This window comes from Lissotriton helveticus, chromosome 1_1 (genome assembly GCF_964261635.1).
Source record: "Lissotriton helveticus chromosome 1_1, aLisHel1.1, whole genome shotgun sequence".
NCBI lineage: Eukaryota > Metazoa > Chordata > Amphibia > Caudata > Salamandridae > Lissotriton > Lissotriton helveticus.
In genome coordinates, this window is record NC_136057.1 from 1,146,420,581 (window position 1) to 1,146,443,190 (window position 22,610).

Consider the following 22,610-nt stretch of genomic DNA (forward strand, 5'->3'; position numbering starts at 1 on the left):
CCCGCAGGCCAAAGTTAGTTATGGGGGAAGAGAATCAGCGAGCTTTCTGATAGGGAGGGGAACAAGGCACGGTTGCCCTCTGTCCCCTCTGCTCTTTGCTTTATCTTTGGAGCCATTCCTAAATGCACTCTTTACCCAAGTAAATATTCTTCCAATGCAGCACGGCGGGGAGAGCTTAAAATTTACTGCTTTTGCAGATGATATTGCCGTATTCACTACAGATCTATTTAAAGCCATTCCTGAAATAGTAAAAGAGGCTGCACATTTTGGCAATGTTTCAGGGTACAAACTTAACGTAGGAAAGACGCAGGTTATCACCAATTATAAACCTTCGGAGCCGATCCCTGGCATATGTCAAAGTGCGACATACCTAGGTATTAGGCTAGCGGCAAGTATCGATAAAATCATAATGTTGAATTACGATTCTTTTCTAAAGGAAACAGAAATGACTCTTAAAAAATGGCACAAGATCCCGCTCAGTTTAGTGGGACGTATAAACTTAGTGAAAATGAAGATTCTGCCGAAGGTATTATATCTATTCAGATCTATCCCTCTTCAACCCAGCAAATCTTTCTTCAAAAAACTAGAGGGTATTTGCAGCAGCTTCCTATGGGGTTATAAAAAAGCGCGTAGGGCATTGAAACTCTTAGAACTGCCAATAGAAAAGGGGGGACTAGCATTTCCAGATTTTAAGCTCTATTTCTTAGCCACTTTTTTTCGCCGCATACGAAGCTTGATGAAAAACGAGAGTTCGTTATTCTACCACCAGCTTATGTTGGGATCTGATAGTAACCAATTTTTACACCGCTTACACGATCCTAACTACTTTAAACGAGTAAAATTTAAGTCAGCTAGGTACATTAAAAAAATTTGGGACCAAATTCTGACTATTGGAAGAACTCCCTTCTACAATGCTGAGCTTAGAATATGGGGCAATCCAGGATTACCTGATATTTTCTCAGACGGAGCAGGTACCCTCTGGGAGAGATATGGTATCTACACACTGGGGATTTATACGGCCAGAATGGCTTTATGGATTTCGACGCACTCAAAATTCTATTTAATTTAAGGGACAACATGTACTTTAAATACATTCAAATGCAGGATTACCTGCTCTGTAAAATGAAAATTATGGAAGTAGCAGAGTCAGATATACTAACATGCTTATACTCGGATAAAGTAAAATCATTAATAAGTCTGGGGTATGGATATCTAATACAAGGTAAAATTGAAGATAGCACGAAAATAGCGGTCAAATGGTCTTCTAGACTGGGTATGAACATCAACACAACACAGATTTCATATTCTCTACGCCACATAAACCTGATTGTCCAGTCTTCCAGTTTGAGGCTACAGCTGTACAGAACCATCACGCAAATGTACTACACCCCACAAAGAATAGCTAGTTGGGCACAGGGTAATCAGTCAAATAAGAAAACAAAGTGTCCGAAATGTGACTCAGAAGCTGCAGGTATAGAGCATATGCTCTTTTCGTGCCCGGCGCTCTCACCATTGTGGAAAGGATTGACTGATGTTTTAAATAGCAAACAAATTGTCACCCCGCCACTGACAGCACAACTGGTTTTACTAGATATCCAGGAAATTAACTGTCCTCACAAAGACTTAATAACTATTATCTATGCATGTGCTAGGATAGTTATAGCAAGATCATGGATATCAAAAGACGTTCCAGATGTCTTCGAGTGGTGGATTTTGATAAACAAAATAAACACCATGGAACTCTCGTTAGCTAGACATAGAGGCCTTAAGGCTCTGCAAAAGAAGGAAAAAATGTGGTTAAACTTTTTTTGAACTATGATATATCTGAATTAAATGGGAATGAGGCCAGTTCAAAAATGCTTATATTATTTGCAAGACTATATCTTTCTCTTTTTCTTTCTTGTCAAGACATGTATTAGTCAGACCTCTGCTTTTCATGCTCTTTATCGTCTAAATTGCTTTCTCATTTCTCTGTTTATGGCAGACTTATCAGGCCGACTCGACACATGCAACTCCCACTCTCCGAGGCTGGGAGGAAAAACCCTAAGCAATCTATTATACGCGGATGACGTGGTACTTCTCAGTCACACACATATTGGCCTCCAGAATTTGCTGATCGAAATGCACAGCTACGCAATGGAAAACAACTTAAAAATCAATCTAAGTAAAACGCGCACGATGTCGATCAATACCAGGAACAAACACCAGAAGTCCTGGACTCTGGGCGGCCAAAAAATAGAGTCTTCACGCGAATATAAATACTTGGGACTTATCTTGGACACCGACGGTTCATTTGTTAGGCAGATGGAGGAAACCAAAAGAAGAGGGGCCTTGATCGCCATCACACTGAAAAATCTAGCAAACCAACTATCGGGGCCAACCCTGACCCCATACTTAAAAGTCATTCAGGCTAAATTGCTCCCCTCAATTTCCTACGGCAGCGAGGCATTACGAGGAAGAGACTCCAGGAACCTAGATAACATCCAGGTAAAAGCATATAGAACTCTGTTCTCACTCCCGTCTTACACCTCGCCTGCCCAAATACGGCTGGAGTTCGGCCTAAAAAAACAAGACCTTGCAAGACAAGGAGCCTACATTGTCTGCTGCCACAAACTCCGCTCTGCCTCCAATGACACCTTAAACGCGATGCTGTGGCAAGATATACAAAGCAGGGATGTATCTCAGGCACGCTCCTACTTGAAGGAAGCATTGGGGGCTGTCAAGGAATCCGCACTTTGGGACATGCAACTGGGGCACAACCTGTTTAAAAAAGTGATTTGGAAGAACGTAAAAACTCTTTTCCTAACAGAGGACAAAGCCGCTTTTTCTAAAAGAAACCATGCGTGGATGACTTTAAATACGTATAAATCCCTGACACCACAACTTTATTTCAGCCAGGGCTATCCAAAACTCACAAAACTGAAGTTTTTGAAATATAGATTAGGGATCCTGCCCAGCAGAGAGCACCAACCACCATGGCTCAGGAGCAATGGCCATGAAGCCTGTCAGCTCTGCAACCTAGCAACAGGAGACATACTCCACCTGACCTGTCTCTGCGAAGAGCTCCGACAAGCCCGCCGACAGCTACTAAGGGACCAGCTCAAGCAGATAGGGACCAGCACGCGAAGGCAGGCTGTGCTTGCATGCTTGAACCCTGCGAACACAAAACTGAATTGTAGATACGTCAAGTTTTTGACTACTATAGAGCAAAGACTACCAAATCTACAACTTGCAGCAACCACTGGTTCTGGAACCTAACGGACGAACTTTGGGCTACAAATGCCGAGCCCGCCCCGGCTCAGGGTACACTGCTAGATAACTACCCTCGGTCTCTCACTGTATGGTCTTTGGTAAGGACGATTACACAGACTACCCTTTTACCACATTTTAAGAAATTGTTTTAAATGTAACGATTGTACTGGTTTTAATTAACTATACATAATAAAACTTACTTACTTACTTATGCTTTCTCATTTGTAATTTTTTTTTTGAGATATATATCACATGTGAACTTTGTCAAGTCGCTCTTCTTGCAATAAAAAAAACAAAAAAAACGAAGTATGCACAGATAAGTGCTGAAAATACAAAAAAAGATATGCACTATTGTATTCAAAAGGCAAAAGAGCATTCTGGTGTGCCCCATGCCTACTATTTACATTCAATTAATCATATTGGCATTCCCCTCCTCAGTGCTTTGTGAGCTGTTACTTCTGCTAATGCATCGTATACACTGCCGTCATTCACGTTACTATGGCACTATGGGGCATATTATCAACAAAATGGTGCAGAGAGGCGGTAGACATCTTGGCTTGACGGCTGTCTTAGCAAAGTCAGAAACGATAGCCTGCAGCATATTACCAAGGATATGGTGCAGCCTAGCTACTTATCGCGAGCACAGGCAGACTTGCACCAGAGTGCAAGGGTGTCTGTGAGCAGGGAGGTTTGTTTATGTTCAGGCAGGTGTTCCTTCATGCACATAACCAATGAGTAAATGCCATTTTGTAACTAACATGTGTGATGCTTTATACAGCACACATGTTAGTGACAACTGTGCAATTTTTTATGTTGTTTGTTTATGTACAGGAAGGGACACCTTCCAGGACATGAACAGGCCGTGGCATTTTGGTTTTTCCATGTGTGCTGCACGAGCCCCCACACATGGTAGAAACAAAAAGTAGGTGATATGAAGCATTTCTCCTAGATTCATCACCTTCAGAACAGGACTTCCTACCTGTTGTCACCAAGCTTGATACCAGTTGGCAGCGTCAAAGTGAATGGGTGTTGCAGTGGGACGTACACCACAACACCCATTGCACATCCCCTTTCAGGATGAGTTTATTGAGATTGTGGCCCGATTACAAAGTCAGCATTAAAACAATGTACATATATGTGAGCAGAGTTGATTGACTTAACGCTGCCCTGATAATAGTGCCATGCACGTATTTCCACGTTATTGGCAGAAAAGTGCCAATGACGCAGCAATGAGGGGCTTGAAGATATGCCCCTGTGTGTTGTGTGAGTTGCTATTTGCGATTGGTGATATGTCCCTATGCCAACATGCAGAGGGGTATCCAGGACTTGTTGTACAGTTCATGACAGGTATGCAATACTATGACTTTCATGGTACATGTGTGCCACTGTACCCATCCAGCCCCTTCCGCCCGTCCCTGGTTGCCGCCCACCCTAATGTTGTGGGCGTTCCAAATCAGCAGTATCCTGGCCTGCGACTCCATCTATGAATGAAATGAAAAGAAAATTTATAGCGATAGCTACCCTAAGGCGTCCTAGCGCTACAGACTGATGCGTGCTGGAGGTAGGAAGGAAAGTTAATCAGGGTGAGAGAAAAGCAAGTTTTTAGCTGCTTGCGAAAGGAAAGTAGATTCGGTTCTGTGCGCAGATTTAGGGAGAGGGAGTTCCAGAGCTTTGATGCGTTGTATGAAAAGGACCAGCCTCCACATCTGTTTTCTTTTATCCTGGGGACTGTCACCAGGAAGGAGGTTGATGATCTGAGATGTCTTGTGGGGTTATATGCAGTGATCAGAGAGTGATTGATGGGAGGTCCAGTTTTTCAGTAGGCTCGATGGGAAATACAGAGAGTCTTAAACTCAATTCTTCGTCTCACTGGCAACCAGTGGAGGTTCCTCAGTCCGGACTTCACCGAAAGACGCCGGGGAATTTGGAGAAGTGTGCATGCTGTGCAATTCTATACAATCTGGAGAGTGTTGAGGGTGGATTGAGGGGCTCCTAGGTACAGGGCGTTTCCAAAATCCAGTCTGGAAAGGACAAGTCCTTGGATCATTATTTTCCTGGCTTGGAAGGGCAATAAGGGAAGAATCTTTTGTATTAGCCTAAGTAGGCCAAAACAAGTCGCGGAAAGTTTAGTGGCTTGGGCGTTTAGGTTGAGGCATTTATCAAGCCATATTCCTAAGCTCTTGATTTTGTCCTTAGGGGTGGGAGGTGGAACTAGTGAGGGAGGCCAGAGTGCCTTGAGAACAAGTGGGGAAGGGTTGCCTAAGAGCATAAGCTCGGTTTTATCGCCGTTCAGTTTGAGGTATGACCGGGTCATCCAATTGGTGACTTCTTCCAGGCAGGTCCTAAAGTTGTCAGAGTTAGTATTTAGTTGGTTGAGAGACAGCACTAGCGGAGTGTCATCCGCGTATGTGAGGATTTTAATTCCGAATGGGCGCACTACCCCAGCTAGTGGCCCCATATAGACATTGAACAGTGTTGGGCTCAAGGACGAGCCCTGGGGAACACCGCAGAGAAGGGGCTTACTTGGGGAGGTGAAGGTACCCTCAAATACTTGAAAAGAACGATCGGTGAGGAAGGATTCAAGCCAGGATATAGCCTTACCCGAGATCCTGATGTTAGCAAGCCATAGAAGAAGTGCGCTATGGTTGACAGTGTCGATGGCGGCACTTAGATCCAGGAGGATTATGCTCGCTGATCCTCCCTGGTACAAGATCTTCCGTGCCTCCTCTGTCACTGCCAATACCGCGGTTTCGGTCCCATGCTTGGGGCGAAAGCAGGTTTGGGAGGCATCGAGCAGATGGTTAGACTCGATGAAGTATTTTACTCATCCAGGGGAGTAGGGAGATAGGCCTATAGTTTTTAGGTCTGTCTGGTCAAGTTCTTTTTTTTTTTTAGGAGGGCCTTAACCATAGCGCATTTCCAGGGAGGTCGAACTGAGCCCGTAGCTAGAGAGGAGTTAAGTAAATTGAGTACCGTTGGAGAAATGTTGTCATTTGCCATATTCAGAGTGCGTGGAGGGGCCCGGTCATTGGGGGAGCCTGATTTTACCAGAGGTAGTATGGAATTTAATATCATGAGGTTGAGAGGAGGAAAGGATTGCAGGGAAGCGGTGGGGTGGGTATCAGTGGAGGGGATAGTTGCTGATTGAGCAGAAGTAGGGAAAAGCGGAAAGGAGGAATAGATAATTTGAATTTTTTCAGAGAACAACTCAGCTAAATGATTACAACGGGCTTGTGCATTGGAAGGGTCGAGGGGCTGCTCTCGACGTTTTAGGAGGGTTTTTGCAATACGGTAGATTTTTTTTGGTTTAGAGGCTGCTGTGTTGATTTTCTCTGCAAAATAGACTGATTGGGCTGATTTAATCTCCCTTTTGTAAGTCCTGAGCATATTTCTGTATTTGATTTTACTGGCGGGGGAGAAATCTAGTCTCCACTTCCTTTCCAGATGTTTGCATTTGGATTTTAATTCACGTAGTGCAGGGGAGTACCAGGGGGCAGTTTTAGAGCTACGCTTGGATTCCGTGCAATTTAAAGGGAGTACAGCGTCTAAGGATTTGGAAATCCAGCTGTGAAAATCCTCGTTTGCTGGGGTGGGGTCTGGTGTTATCCAGGGTCGTCCGCCAATCATCCAGAGGTAGTTTGGACCAGTTTCTATGTCCAGAAATATTAGTTTGTTGCGGGAGGTGTGAGTTAGGAGCCGTCCAGGCGAAGGAGATTAAATGGTGGTTCGACCATGGGATGGGGTAAGGAGTACGGACTTCCAGCTCCGGACAATAACTAAAGATGGGGTCGAGGAGGTGGCCTTTCATGTGGGTAGGATTGGCTACTAACTGGGTAAGTTGTAAGGCTGCTAGACTGTCGAGCAAGTGAAGGGCAGTGGGATTGGAGGTGTCATCAAAATGGATATTGAGGTCCCCCAAAAGAGTGAAATTGGCTGGCGTAGTCGCTAGACAAGCTAGTATGGGAGGGAGGTTGGAGACGAAGTCACCTAAGGTTCCAGGGAGACGATATAGAAGAAATCCAGAAAACGTATTGGTAGGGTAGAACTCTATAGCAAATGATAGGCTTTCACAATCCGGAATTAGATGGTGAGAACTACGGCACTGAAACATGTCCCTGAAGATGATGGCTATTTCCCCCCTTTCCAGTTTTACGATCTAGGCGAGCTATTTGGTACCCAAGTGGAATGGTTTGGACAAGGTCTGGTTCAGAGTCATCGGTAAGCCATGTTTCGGTCAAGAAAACGATATCTGGATCGAGATCCTGAATAAGTAGGTGGATTTCTAGGGAGTGTTTTACAAGGGATCTACAGTTTAGAAGGAACATCTTGTACTTAATCGGGGGAGTTTTGTTAGGGGATGCTCCCTTAAAATGAAAGCCGCATGATGAGCAAGTGATCTGGGGGGTAGCCGGGTGCCAAAGGTGGTCACATGGTTTAGGGGCATTGCACCTTAGCTCGTGGAGTATACAAGAGCTATAGGATGTTATTTCTGGTGCAGAGGATGTAAGGTTTATGGCCCCTGGCCCTGGTCATCCACAGACGGGCTCAGACGGGCTTGCCTTTGGCGTCCCTTCGGAGCGCCATCGGCGCGCCCGCTGCGTTTCCGATAAGGTGTGGCCATTTAAGTCAATGAGGGCGGGAGGGGCAATCAACTAGTCCGCCGACCTAATCCTCAGCTAAGATGGCAGCTAGAGAGATCTCCACCCGCCAGCACCTAATCGGCTGCGGTGGAAAAGTGCGAGTGAAGGTATGTGCAAAGAAGCAAGGACACAATGTTAAAAACAAAGAAGCACAATTTTAAAAAATAGACGCGATGTTGCATTCCCGGCTTCCGCCTCAGGAATGATCAGCCAGCTAGTCTGCGCGCGTAGGCAGCGGCGCGGCTTTTGAGTCAATGAGGGCGGTAGGGGTGATCAACTAGTCTGCCGACCCAATCCTAAGCTAAGATGGCAGCTAGAGAGATCCCCACCGGACAGCACCTAATCGGCTGTGGTGGGAAAGTGCGAGTGAAGGTATGTGCAAAGAAGCAAGGACACAATGTTAAAAACAAAGAAGCACAATTTTTAAAAATAGACGCGATGTTGCATTCCCGGCTTCCGCCTCAGGAATGATCAGCCAGCTAGTCTCCTCGATGATGACATGGGACACCTGTTCCTCCAGGTCATCCAGCTCCTCCTGTGGAGCTTGTCCGCCGCCTCCGGTCTCCCTCGCTGCCCTAAGGTTGGCTCCCAGTTTCTTCTTTGTCTTGCTCTTTGTATCACCGCTTCTTGCACTCGTCCACTGTCCTCCTTCGCTCCCCCACGGCATTGACTTTGGTCATGATGTCCTGCTATATATCCTTCTTCCTTGCCATGGTGACGGTGGAACTCACAAAGAGTTCCTGCTGGTGTTGTGTCACCTCTTCAACCAGTACCTGGTTCTCCTTTGGACTGAACTTGGGGTTCCTCTTCCCCTTGGCCTTTCCTTGGGCCTCTGCCTGGCTTTCCTGGGTGTTGTTTCTGCCCTCTGCACTTGTCCCTGCTTGCTCACCATCATCAACTATGTTGGGCATTTTGCTAGGTAACATTTTTCAGTTAGCGGGTGTTTTTTGGGTCGCTAACGCGTTTTATATAAGCCTGGGGCCTATTGGTTTGCGATATTTATCGCTGATTGGCCCAGCGTCCTTTTTTTCCCGTTAGCGTGCACCGCGTTAGCGACATCACGCTAAATGTATCGCCTACTTTCATCGCTTTGTTTGGGAAATATCGCCGGTTAGCGACGTATTGATAATACATTGCTGCAGTGGTGATAAATACAGGCTATGCTCGGCGATAAAAAAATCACGCTAATTGTAATTAGCGATAATTATCGCCTCTTGTTGGTAATATCCCCCTCAGTTCCTTAAAAAATATGTTGATTGGTTCTATTTTCAGTTATGGGTTCAGGGTTTTCCTCTACCAATAGCTATGGCATGGAAAAGTGTCCCCCTATGTTTAATCCATTGGGAGGATTGTTGGTTCATTAAGTTGCAATTGCCAAGGTCCTGCTTGATGTGTGGTATGAAGTCAATTTCTGAAGTTCCGTAGCTTTTTATGCATACTGCAGAAGAATTTACATTTAAACTTTGAACCCACTGGGAGCTAGTGGAGTTTGCAAAAAATCAAACACATTCCGAACTCTTAGTTGAGTCACCTTTTCAGTCAGTCAATGAGGTCCTTTGGAGGTAGGGTTCAGATGGTGCTGCAGTAATCCAGGTGTGCCATGAACATAGCTCCTTCTGGAGCTTCAGTCAGTGGTCGTACAGTACAGTATTTGTATTGTTCTTAATAATAATGGCTGTCAGGAACAGGGACATGGGTGTAACGATTCAACCTGTAAATACTTCACTAAGGAAACAGAAAATTATGAGGCAGCAATATTGTCCCTCAAAGCTAAATATTAGCGGTTTTGGAGGACATGGAGATTTAATATTTTGTTGCCATGAAAAGGCTAGACCAATAACCCACCAGTGGGCATCATACTTCCGGGTTGGGTACAATACTTCCAGGGCAATAGTGGCAGTCAGTATAAAAGGCCGCTTTCCCATGCAATCTCTGGGGGGCACTAGTACAAGCCCCTATTGCCACCACAATGTCACTAATATCGACGTTGTGGTTATTATAGGGGCTGCGCCTTAGTTACAAGGCAGCGTTAAGCCACTTAATGTAGATTAATGCTGCCTTGTAAATAAGGCCCCCTTTCACCCATTCATTTTGAAGCTGCCCCCTATGTGCAAGGGTGGGGTACATAGGAGGCAGCGTAATCCACAAGGAGGGTTGCCTAGTATTTAAGAGCGGTACATGCAACAATTTGGTATAGGCATGTACCTACAGTGGCTATCCTTCAAAAGCTAGTTTAACTGAGAATGGCAGTCGCTGTACTACAAGGAAAACTAAAGAACAGAGGGCCTATATAATGTGCAAGGCTGGACCACCATGGTCTGCTGAGTATATTATAAGATTCACTATGCCAGCCTTTTCATGGAAGGCTCACCGCTGATCCAGCGGCCTATAGAAAATATATCATCAACAACGCTACCCAACTTCATAACCTATAAACGAAATTCTACACTAACTTATGGACCCATTTATAAACATGACATATTTGGGCCTACTGAATCAGGTGGTCAAATTAAACCTATGTACACCTTATTAACAAAATATATACAATTATATACATCTGTGGAAAGAATATTGTCATTATAACAAATCCTAAAATTTTAAACGACCACCATTTGCAATGTGATCTAGCTAATGGTAACCTGCACTTCTGAATAATCAAGACCAGCTTGTTTGTCAAAAGTAAGATTTTATTTACTAAATTATGGTATTCCAAAATGTAGTTTTATTATTGTAATTTTATTAGCATTAAAGTAAGCATGTTTGAAAAGTTTCATGAGAAAAACACAGTTTAAGTAAGAAATTCAAAGTTTAAGTAAAGTTTAATAGTTTAGCATTTCTAAAGCCTAAGTCCCTAGCTAAGCTAAATAAATGGAAAATAAAGTAAAGTTCTTTGAGGATTCTTACGTGCTCCACGCAAAGTCCAGCAGCACTTCACCCTCATCGGAAAGTCAGAAAGCAGCACCCAGCCCATCCCTAAGGGCATGACTTTTTATACCTTTCTATGCTAGCTAAACTAAGCGAAGGAAAGTTTTCATAAATCCACGAAGTCCCATTGGTTGAGAGTGACAAGTGACATGTCACCCACATTTCAAAACTTCCATTAGGTCACATTTCTTAAAGACCATTGTCTTTTCCGAATGCAACCAGGAGCTTCCTTGGTTTGCAACAATTGTAAAATAATGTTCTCACAGTGTTCGTTTCACTTCCGCGGGTGCCAAGTTAGAGCTGACAAAATTGTCCTTTATCACTGATTTCCGACCTTGGCCACGTCCGACAAAATGGTGACAGCACGTCAGATTTGCTTAGTGAATGCAGCTTTGACGAACACTTTTTCAGAATGGGCATCTCGTGACTTTTGTAGAAGTAAAATTCAGTTTTAGCAAACTCGAGCAAACTAGGCCCAAAAGCAGGCAACTTATGCTTTCTAGTAATAAACAAACACAAGAAAAGTATTAATGTAAGAAATAATGTTGATTCTGTATCCACCCTAGGTTTACTAATTAATTAACCCTCCCAATTAGTCTAATGTTACCTAGCAAATGCAAACAAATAAAGCAGCGTTTATATCTACCAATTTTCATGAATCCATGAAACTTATTTGCACCTAGAATAGTAGAAATGACATCACATATACAAGGAAAAGCAAAATAAGCACATGCCTCTTTTAGGTTTGCTGCAGTTAGTAATGACAAAAACGAAAACAATAAATTATTTTATTAATTTGCACGAACAAAAAGATGCAACACTTATGCACGTTTATGAGCACACATGTTAGTCCCCCCATGTGTAAAGTTTAATCTAAATTGTATTAGCACAATACATCACAAATCATTAATATTATTATTCATGTTATGGAAATGTGACTTTGCGAGTTTAAACAAAATTTTGTTTTCTATCTCGCTCCATCAACTCCCTCATCTGGTGATTAACAAATCACCACACCAACACCCAAAATTTTGGTTATTTAAATTTCCGAGAAAATGATTCAAATTCAATTGTGTCAGTAATCCTAGAAATCTGTTTCTGCATAATCTTTGGAATTAGCATAACGCTCTCTATGTAACTCCTGTAATTCAATCTCCCTTTCTTCTTCTTTTCTAAGTTTATAGATCCTTTTCTTTTCTTTCAACTGCTTCTTTCTCTTATGCAACAAACAACCTAATTTAGTCAAAATAAAAATGAATACTATTATAATCAAAGGTGCCAAAATCTTGCCAAGAATTGAACTACCAATGTCATGAAACCAAATTTTAATTGCTTGGAATCTTTTTGAAAGTTTCCCTGTAAAATCATCTTCTTCTAAAGGAATTATTTCTGAATGCATTTGTGTAATGTTTTTAATGTACATCTCAATATTCTTACTTTCATCAGGTATATATGTGCAACAATGTTGTACATGTAAAATGCCACAGACTCCTCCCTCCTTTGCTAGGAGTATGTCTAAAGCAAGGCGATCTTGAATTACCATAGATCTGATTGCAATTACCTCAACATTCACTAATTGGAATCCATCAGCTGTGTCTGTTGACAATCTGTCAACAATTGTGGACAATTTTCTAATTCTCCCTGCATTTAGGGTTATACCAACAAAAGGTATTACTGCTTGAAAAATATCTCCCAGAACTTCTGTAAAAGTTTCTCTTTTGATTCTATTTACATAATTATGAATTTTAAACAATCCTTCTGAATCTCTGTCAACATGAAACACTTTAGGAAAAACAATTCCCACATAACAAGTTCCATACCAATGGTCTGGAAGGTTGTAGTAGGCTTTGTCACCACAAACAAAATAAATTCCAGGGAAGATTGGATCTTTTCCACCTTTGAATCCCCAACCTCCCAAAATCTGATAAGTATCTTCACAGTTACTTGCACCTACAAAATAATTATCAAAAAGTGTATTATCTCTTCTAATGCAAAGCTTTCCACTAACTGGTTTGTCTATGTGAATTGCAACATTTTCAAGCATTTTGCCATTTAACTTCTCATCCTCTTTCTGCCAAAATTTTGACTTAGTCTGCTTGACTAATTCATTTCTTTTGTAAATTGCTCTTCTCTCCTCAACCATATTCAAAAATTTCTTTCCCTCAGCACTCAATTTACAGGTTAGATTATTCTTGTAAGCATACTCGTAAGTGAGTTCATTAGTAACAAGGAAAAATTCTCTCATTTGTTTGGCTTTCTTATGCTTATTTAAAGCACCCTCAATCTTTATATTCGCAAAAATCTCGTCAAAATCTGAATAGTAATATTCTAAGCGTCCGGTTTGATAAAATAAACTAGTTAACACACTACATGTTACACCATATGTAAGAGGAAGCATATTATATGTCACTCCCTCAGAAACAGAAGCAGGTAACTTGACGCAGACATAGCAGTCTTTTGCATCCATTACCTTGACATATTCACTCAAAAGCTTTGTGAATGTATTACTTGAAAAATCACTAATAGATTTATCTTGATGAATGTTAGGTTGATGATCAATAACTTTAGCAGATGCACTATGTTTAGTTTGACTAACCAAAGCTTTGCTTGTCATGTTAACTTTGTGTAATTCTCTATTCATCTCTAATGGGATGATCACAGCTAAAACTAACCAGAGCAGAATTAAAATGAGCAGACACACCAGAGTCATCTTACAGCATCTCTTAAAAACATAACACTTTGAAGTGCTCTCCTTAACATAAGGCATTTTTGGTTAGTTTTGCCTCAAAATTAAAAACAAAATTAATTTTAAAATTTCTATAATAAAACTACATTTTGGAATACCATAATTTAGTAAATAAAATCTTACTTTTGACAAACAAGCTGGTCTTGATTATTCAGAAGTGCAGGTTACCATTAGCTAGATCACATTGCAAATGGTGGTCGTTTAAAATTTTAGGATTTGTTATAATGACAATATACTACCCCAGATGCCTCTGGTCTGTATGCACAGTGTACTTTCTGCTCAATGCTCAAAGCTTCACAAATTAACTTCATCAGTTTGTTATCGAAATGGCTTCCTCCATCACTCTCAATAGTGACTGGAAAACCGTACCTTGGGATAATTTCTCTGAGCAGTAGTTTTGCTACTGTAATTGAATCACAATGTCGTGTAGGAAATGCTTCTACCCATCTTGAAAATAAACAAACAATCACAAGAACATATTTTAAGCAATTGTGTAAGGGCATTTCAATGAAATCCATCTGTAACCTGGTAAAAGGACCACCCTCTCGACCAATTATTCCTGTCCCTACCAATGATTTTCTGTTTGGATTCATTTGTTGGCATGATAAACACCTTTGACAAAAAGATTCTGCAATTGGTCTGAATTTAGTATTGAACCAAGTTTCTCGGAAAAGTCTGATCATAGAATCTCTTCCAAGATGAGCCGGACCATGATATAATCTGGCCATATCAGCAATCAAGCAATTTGGTAAAACTACTCTGCCATCTTTGTAAACCCACACTCCATCTTCATCACGTGGTCTACAATCTGATCTTAACCACAGGTCTTTTTCCTCATCATCTGCTTCATTTTGTAAGTCTCTAATCTCATTCCATGTTTCTACAACTGTTGTTAGCATTAATGAATTTGAATCAGTTTCTTTACTCCTTTCCCGATTGTATGCATAACCTTTTCTTGCACAGAATTTTGCCGTTTCATCTGCAAATGCATTGCCTTTTGAGATATAATCAACTCCTTTAGTGTGCGCTGCACACTTGACAATTGCAATTTCTTTCGGTAATTGTATTGCTTCAATTAATCTCCTAATGGAAACTGCATTTTTAATCGGAGACCCTGCTGATGTCATATAGCCTCTCTGAGACCAGAGTTGTCCATAATCATGTACAACTCCATATCCGTACTGACTATCAGTAATGATGGTAACTCTTATATCCTTTGATATTTCACAAGCACGAATCAAAGCAATTAATTCAGCTACTTGTGCTGATCGAACGCCTTCAAGACATGATGCTTCTTCCACATCTGCAACTGTGCAGACTGAATATGAGGCTTTCAAGACACCTCCTTCAGATCTCAAACATGAGCCATCTACAAAGTAGACAAAATCTGATTCAGATAAAGGTCTATCTTTGATATCATGTCTTGGTTTCGTGCAGAATTCCATAACATCTAAACATTCATGTTCTGTTTCGATGTTATTAATGATCTCAGAATCAGGCAGTAATGTAGAAGGATTCAGATTCAAACATCTTGAAATCGAAACATTATCTGCTCCTAGTATGATTTTCTCATACTTTGTCAATCTGCTGCTTGTCAAATGCTGAGTTTTACCTCTTGTCAGCAATATTTCAACTGAATGAGGCACAAAAACTTTCACAGGAAATCCCATAATGATTCCTTCACTCTGTTCAAGACTAACACTTGTAGCTGCAACTGCTTTCAAGCAACCTGGTAATGCTTTTGCAATGGGATCAAGAACTGCAGAGAAGTATGCAATAGGTTTCTTTAAATTTCCATGTCTCTGAATCAACACAGATAGTGCACATCCTTCTCTCTCACTGCAATACAGTTCAAAATCTTTCTCATAATTCGGCATACCTAAAGCAGGAGCTTGGCATAAGCTCTTTTTCAAGTTCTCAAAAGATTCCATCTCAACTTCGTTGAGAATAATCGGATCTTTTACATCAGACTTTGTCAGTCTCTGTAGTGGTTTTGCAATTACTGAAAATCCACTTATCCATTGTCGACAGTAACCAACCATTCCCAAGAACATTCTGACCTGTCTCTGTGTTCTTGGAGGTTGCATTGCTTGAATCATTTTAATTCTCTCAACTGTTACTTGCCTTTTTCCCTTTGCAATTCTGTGACCAAGATATTTTACTTCTTGCTTGCAAAATTGTAATTTTCCTGGAGACACTTTATGTCCCTCTTCTGCAAGGCGATTTAACAGTATTATTGTATCTGTCACACAATTTTCTCTTGTCTTTGCAGCTATCAACAAATCGTCAATATACTGTACCAACGTAGACCTACCTGGTAAGTCCAAGTTTTCCAAAGATCTTTTTAACAACTCGTTAAAGATTGAAGGACTTTCTGTATAGCCCTGAGGGATTCTAGACCATCCGAGGGTCCTACCTTGGAATCTGAAAGCAAAGATTTCATAACTGTCTGGATGTAAAGGAACAGTAAAGAATGCATTGCAAAGATCAATGACAGTGTACCATTCAGCATCATGTGGAATCTGGTACAGAATTACTGCTGGATTTGGAACCACAGGACAACATGGAACAACGATTTGATTAACCTTTCTCAAATCTTGTACGATCCTAAATGTTCCATTTGACTTTTTAACTCCCATTATTGGTGAATTACAAGGACTACTCTCCATTTCTTTTAATACACCTTGTTTGATTAATTTTTCAATTATAGGCGTAATACCTACTATTGTTTCTGCTTTCATTTTATACTGTGGAATATTAGGAAATTCTATTCCCTGTTTCAATGTAATTTTTACTGGATCTACGTTTTTCATTAGACCCATCTCATTCCCAGTAAAATCCCATATATCAGATTTCACTGTTTCCTTGAGCTCTTCAGGCAAATCTTTCTTTTCAAATGCAGGAAACAATTTTGCTTCTTCTGCTTCTGTCATCATCATTGTCATTCTGTACAAACCATCTTCCTCCATTGTTTGTAACTCAACTCCATCAGGAGAACAATATATTCTGCAATTCATTTTACACAGTATGTCTCTGCCTAATAAATTTACTGGACTACTATTACAAACCACAAATCTGTGTTTATCTCTATAATTTCCAATTTCCACTGGAACTGGATCAGTTAAATCAGTTTTAATTTGTTGATTGCTTACTCCAACAACTTGGATGGTATCCCCAGAGAGAGGTAGGTTTTCAATTTCCACTGATCTAACAGTAGAACGGGTAGCACCAGTGTCCACTAGAAAAGTGATGTCTACATCGTTAACTTTCCCGTTTACAAATGGACCGGACTGGTCAACCTCAAGAGTGGCTCCAACAACACACTCTTCCTCCTCTCTCGGGCACCGTCAGCAATAATCATCAGAATCGCTGTCTTGGCTTTCTGTTAACAAAAATTGTTGTGAAGCATTTTGCATTTGCACCCTTTGTTGCTTTTGCTGTTTTTGCGGTTTTATTACCTGTTCATTTCCCTGAAATCCCACACTTGAATTATATTTTTGAACTCCCCCACAATTCGGAAATGGTGGTTGTGGCAATTGATCCTGACAGTTATTCACCTGTTGCTGTTGCTGTCGCTGAATGTTTAACTCGTTTAACCCCTGTTGCATCTGTAGCTGTTGCTGCAGGTCAACACCATTCTGCATCTGTGGATTTAATAAGGGATTCTTTAAGTTTTTAGGAGGTTTAGGACACTCGTCTCTCCAATGTCCGTATTCGCCACAATTAAAACAAGGTAATCTTTGTTTCATTTCCTCAATCTTTGGGCTAAATTTTCTTGGAAAAATATTACCTTTAAGTTTTCCTTGTATCTGGTTCGTATTTCCAGTTTGAACAAAATTTGTGTTCTTATTACCCATGCTGGCAATTTGTTGCTCAGCCACTTTTACCTGAGCCCACATGGCTTTCTCCTTGAGCTTCTTTTGTCTCACCTCTAACTCATCACTGCAATACTTAGCTTTTCTCAGAATATCATCCACAGAAAGTGATTGCCATCCTACAATGCTATTCCTGATCATATCTGCAATTTCAGGTTTTAGTCCATAAACGAATCTATAGATGAAATGACTCATATCCTTTTTATCCAATTTTTCATAGCCACTGTATTGTTTAAAAATTAACAGTAACCTCTCATAAAAGGAATGAACTGATTCTTTTGTTTCCTGATTTGTCCTTTCTATTTTAACCCAATCAACCTCTTTGGGTGGAATTTTGTTTTTCATCCAAACGATCACTTTTTCGTAAAAATCCATTACAAGAGGATTTGGAGCACCTGTTTCTTTAATACGCTCAGGTTCTGTTTTTGGCCAACTTATTGATATTTTACATTCTGTCCAAAGATGTGATGGTACGACAATGTCGAAAAATCCATCTAAATCAATCCACAGAACTTTTGACACTTTGATAAACCTATCCACTTGTCTATACCACTCTACTGGTTTCTCCCTCAATTTCGGAAAGTCATTTGTAAACAATAGAATGTCCTGTCTCGACCAAGGGGCATGAACATATCCTCCACCTGCAATCTCTCTCATTGGAAATTGTTTTGACAATTTTTCCAATTTTTCATCTTCCTTCTTTTTCGTCCATTTTACTCTCCACTTATTGAGTTCCCCCAGCTTTTTGATGTAAACTATCAGATCTTTTATATGCTGTATTCTTCCCATTGAGTTCAAACTCTCAATGTCGCTTTCTGAAAAGTCTAGTCTGTAATGTTTTGCAAAATTCTTTTGTTTACTCACATCAATTTCGAGTTCCGCTGCTAGTTCCTCTAACTGATCATATTTATTTTTAGTTTTCCACTGAATACTTTTACAAATGAACAGTAGTTCATCATCTCGATAATAATTCAAACTATCTGGACCAATTGTTCCAATTATTAATTCTTCAATATTTGCTTTTAATTTAGCCACATCAAGTTTCGGTGTGGTCACCCTAACTTCAGGACTCCCTACATCTGAAATAGCACCCATTGGTGTTTTTGGAGATAAATCCTCATTAAATGTTAAATCTGGCATTCTCGATCTCGAAGAGTTTATTTCAGATATGTCTGAGTAAAATTTTTCAGCAACCTTTTGAATTTCTGCATTTAAAGGAATAGTTAACCCTGTTTTGTTTGATTCTCTTTGGTCAAATACAGGCTGAACAGGACCAATCGTTACTGGAACTGTCACAGCTTCCATGCTTTTTGTCATTCGTCTAATTAATTCTTCCTTAGATTTTAAATATTCAGTAGAATCAACAGCCTCAACATTTCTTGTCTCTCTTGCATAGTCTTTTGGAGCTTCCCTTGCTCTTGGAGTCATTGCAAAATATCTACCTTCATTTCGAGCATTATCAAATTCTGGTCTTCTTGGAGTTTCAATAATTTCACAATTATTTGGATAAAGTTTTGGAGTTTCATTAATTGGAGGTGCACTCGGTGAAGTTTCAGTAGAAACCACCGGAGTAGACCATGATCTAGGAGGTCTCAAAGGTTGATTCTTTCTAGCTGTAGTGTATATTTCTTCCATAACTACATCTTCAGATTCACTTTTTATAGATTTCCCAGTAGGAGTACCCATAACCATTTCCTGTATTAAATACAATCCTTCACTCATGTTTCCCTGCCTCCACATTCGCAACCTGTCTTCATGAGTATCTCTTCTCCAAGCTGGAGTTTTAGAAGGTCTTTTAATTCCACTAGCTTCTCTTTGTAACTGATACATCTCATCTTCCCACTCAACTAAAGCTTCAAATTGAGTTGGTCTCGGTTTTGGAATAAGAGCATTCATTTTCTCTCGTAAATTTCTCAAGACTTTTACATTAAATGAACCATCATCAGGCCAAGTTAAAACTCCGTCGTTTTTAGTATAGCGTTTCCAGCTATCAAACCATAAAACAGTATGATATCCATATTCACCTTCCATATACGCTGCAGGCGTTTTATACTTATGAAGTAATTTACCACCACGCGTTTCGATTTTCTTGTCAGGTGAAAATAAATTTTTAAATTTCTGAAATAATGTTGGCTTTTTCTCAACATGTTTAAAATGATAACTCATTGTTAAGAGTTAAATTTAATTCGCAAAATCGTTCGTAAAATATTTCCGGGATGTTCCGCAAAGCAACCAATCCGTGCGCGAAACACACCAACAAGCCAATGACAGTTGAGCTACGTCACTTTTCTGCTCAACAAATAAAAATGGAGTTTTTCTGAAGGACCAATCAGCTTACAGGTCGTCAGAGACTCGAGAGCCAATCAGAGTATAGCTTGTGACGTAGGTTACCCAATCCCAGCGCGGCTCTGTGACGTACACAGCAGCTGCGGTTTCTCGTTTCTCACTCCTAGCGCTTACCCCTCCTTCACAAAATCTTTTCACAGCGCCATTTTAAGGACACTTTTCAGTGTAAATTAATTCTTAAACAATGACAATAAGGACTCATCTGTTTGTTTCACTATTTAGGATAGTTTACATACATTCAAGTATCCACACTTCGGAATAGTCGGCGCTATTCACACTAAGGATAATTTTCAATTGTCAGTAGAGTAACTCTTACCCCACCCTTCTAACACGTAAAATTATGAACTCGTTTTCCTCTGAACGCACCGCGAAGTGACAGTTCTAAGAGTTCCACTTGAACATAAATTACAAATCAAACTCGCACTTTCGCACGGAAAATTCCCTAAATTCAAACACACATGAAATCCGTACAGGACTCTCACCTGTTTATAGAAATCATGCACCGTTAGCAAAATAACGACGTTATCCGTACAGGACTCTAACCTGTTTATAGATATAAAACATGTACCCCTACAGGACTCTAACCTGTTTATAGATAATCATGCACCGACGCTACTCTGCCCTTCACTCAAGCTCGGATATAACTAATACTTTTATCACAGTGAGTTTTATGGAAGGCGCTTTGTCCCTATTCTCATGCTGCTCTAATTTCTTAGAAAACCCTCACTTTACAAGATTCACACCTAGCCCTAACACTGTGCTGCACGGCGACAACACTATGGTACACGGCGATACCAATTGTGATACTCGGCGATATCACTGCAAACAGAACAGATGACTTGCGTGACTAATTTCTCGCCACACAATCTATACCGGTATAGCTTACAGATAGCACGAAAAACAAACTCAACATGTGTTAAAACATCGATCCTATTTCCATACCATAACACTTTAGTGACCCTTAGCAACCAACATATTACCTTGGTTACCCTTAGCAACCATCAATTTCTGCTACCAGAGAATTGATCCAGCGGCCTATAGAAAATATATCATCAACAACGCTACCCAACTTCATAACCTATAAACGAAATTCTACACTAACTTATGGACCCATTTATAAACATGACATATTTGGGCCTACTGAATCAGGTGGTCAAATTAAACCTATGTACACCTTATTAACAAAATATATACAATTATATACATCTGTGGAAAGAATATTGTCATTATAACAAATCCTAAAATTTTAAACGACCACCATTTGCAATGTGATCTAGCTAATGGTAACCTGCACTTCTGAATAATCAAGACCAGCTTATTTGTCAAAAGTAAGATTTTATTTACTAAATTATGGTATTCCAAAATGTAGTTTTATTATTGTAATTTTATTAGCATTAAAGTAAGCATGTTTGAAAAGTTTCATGAGAAAAACACAGTTTAAGTAAGAAATTCAAAGTTTAAGTAAAGTTTAATAGTTTAGCATTTCTAAAGCCTAAGTCCCTAGCTAAGCTAAATAAATGGAAAATAAAGTAAAGTTCTTTGAGGATTCTTACGTGCTCCACGCAAAGTCCAGCAGCACTTCACCCTCATCGGAAAGTCAGAAAGCAGCAGCCAGCCCATCCCTAAGGGCATGACTTTTTATACCTTTCTATGCTAGCTAAACTAAGCGAAGGAAAGTTTTCATAAATCCACGAAGTCCCATTGGTTGAGAGTGACAAGTGACATGTCACCCACATTTCAAAACTTCCATTAGGTCACATTTCTTAAAGACCATTGTCTTTTCCGAATGCAACCAGGAGCTTCCTTGGTTTGCAACAATTGTAAAATAATGTTCTCACAGTGTTCGTTTCACTTCCGCGGGTGCCAAGTTAGAGCTGACAAAATTGTCCTTTATCACTGATTTCCGACCTTGGCCACGTCCGACAAAATGGTGACAGCACGTCAGATTTGCTTAGTGAATGCAGCTTTGACGAACACTTTTTCAGAATGGGCATCTCGTGACTTTTGTAGAAGTAAAATTCAGTTTTAGCAAACTCGAGCAAACTAGGCCCAAAAGCAGGCAACTTATGCTTTCTAGTAATAAACAAACACAAGAAAAGTATTAATGTAAGAAATAATGTTGATTCTGTATCCACCCTAGGTTTACTAATTAATTAACTCTCCCAATTAGTCTAATGTTACCTAGCAAATGCAAACAAATAAAGCAGCGTTTATATCTACCAATTTTCATGAATCCATGAAACTTATGTGCACCTAGAATAGTAGAAATGACATCACATATACAAGGAAAAGCAAAATAAGCACATGCCTCTTTTAGGTTTGCTGCAGTTAGTAATGACAAAAACGAAAACAATAAATTATTTTATTAATTTGCACAAACAAAAAGATGCAACACTTATGCACGTTTATGAGCACACATGTTAGTCCCCCCATGTGTAAAGTTTAATCTAAATTGTATTAGCACAATACATCACAAATCATTAATATTATTATTCATGTTATGGAAATGTGACTTTGCGAGTTTAAACAAAATTTTGTTTTCTATCTCGCTCCATTACCGCGATAAAAGGGCTGGAAGAGGGGAAACAAAAGGGGGCCCTACATGGCCCCACCACCATGGGGATGCATTCAGGGGAGAACAACATGTGCCCCCCTGCTTGCATGCACCCCAAGTTCCAGGGCAGCATGGACTTCACAGTACACAATATTATTTTTTTCGATATCGTGACAGTGATCCAGGCTCACATTCCCCCCCCCCCCCATTTAAAATCCCACTTTCTTACACATTTCATTTAAAATAACTTAGAAAACATTACATAACACACA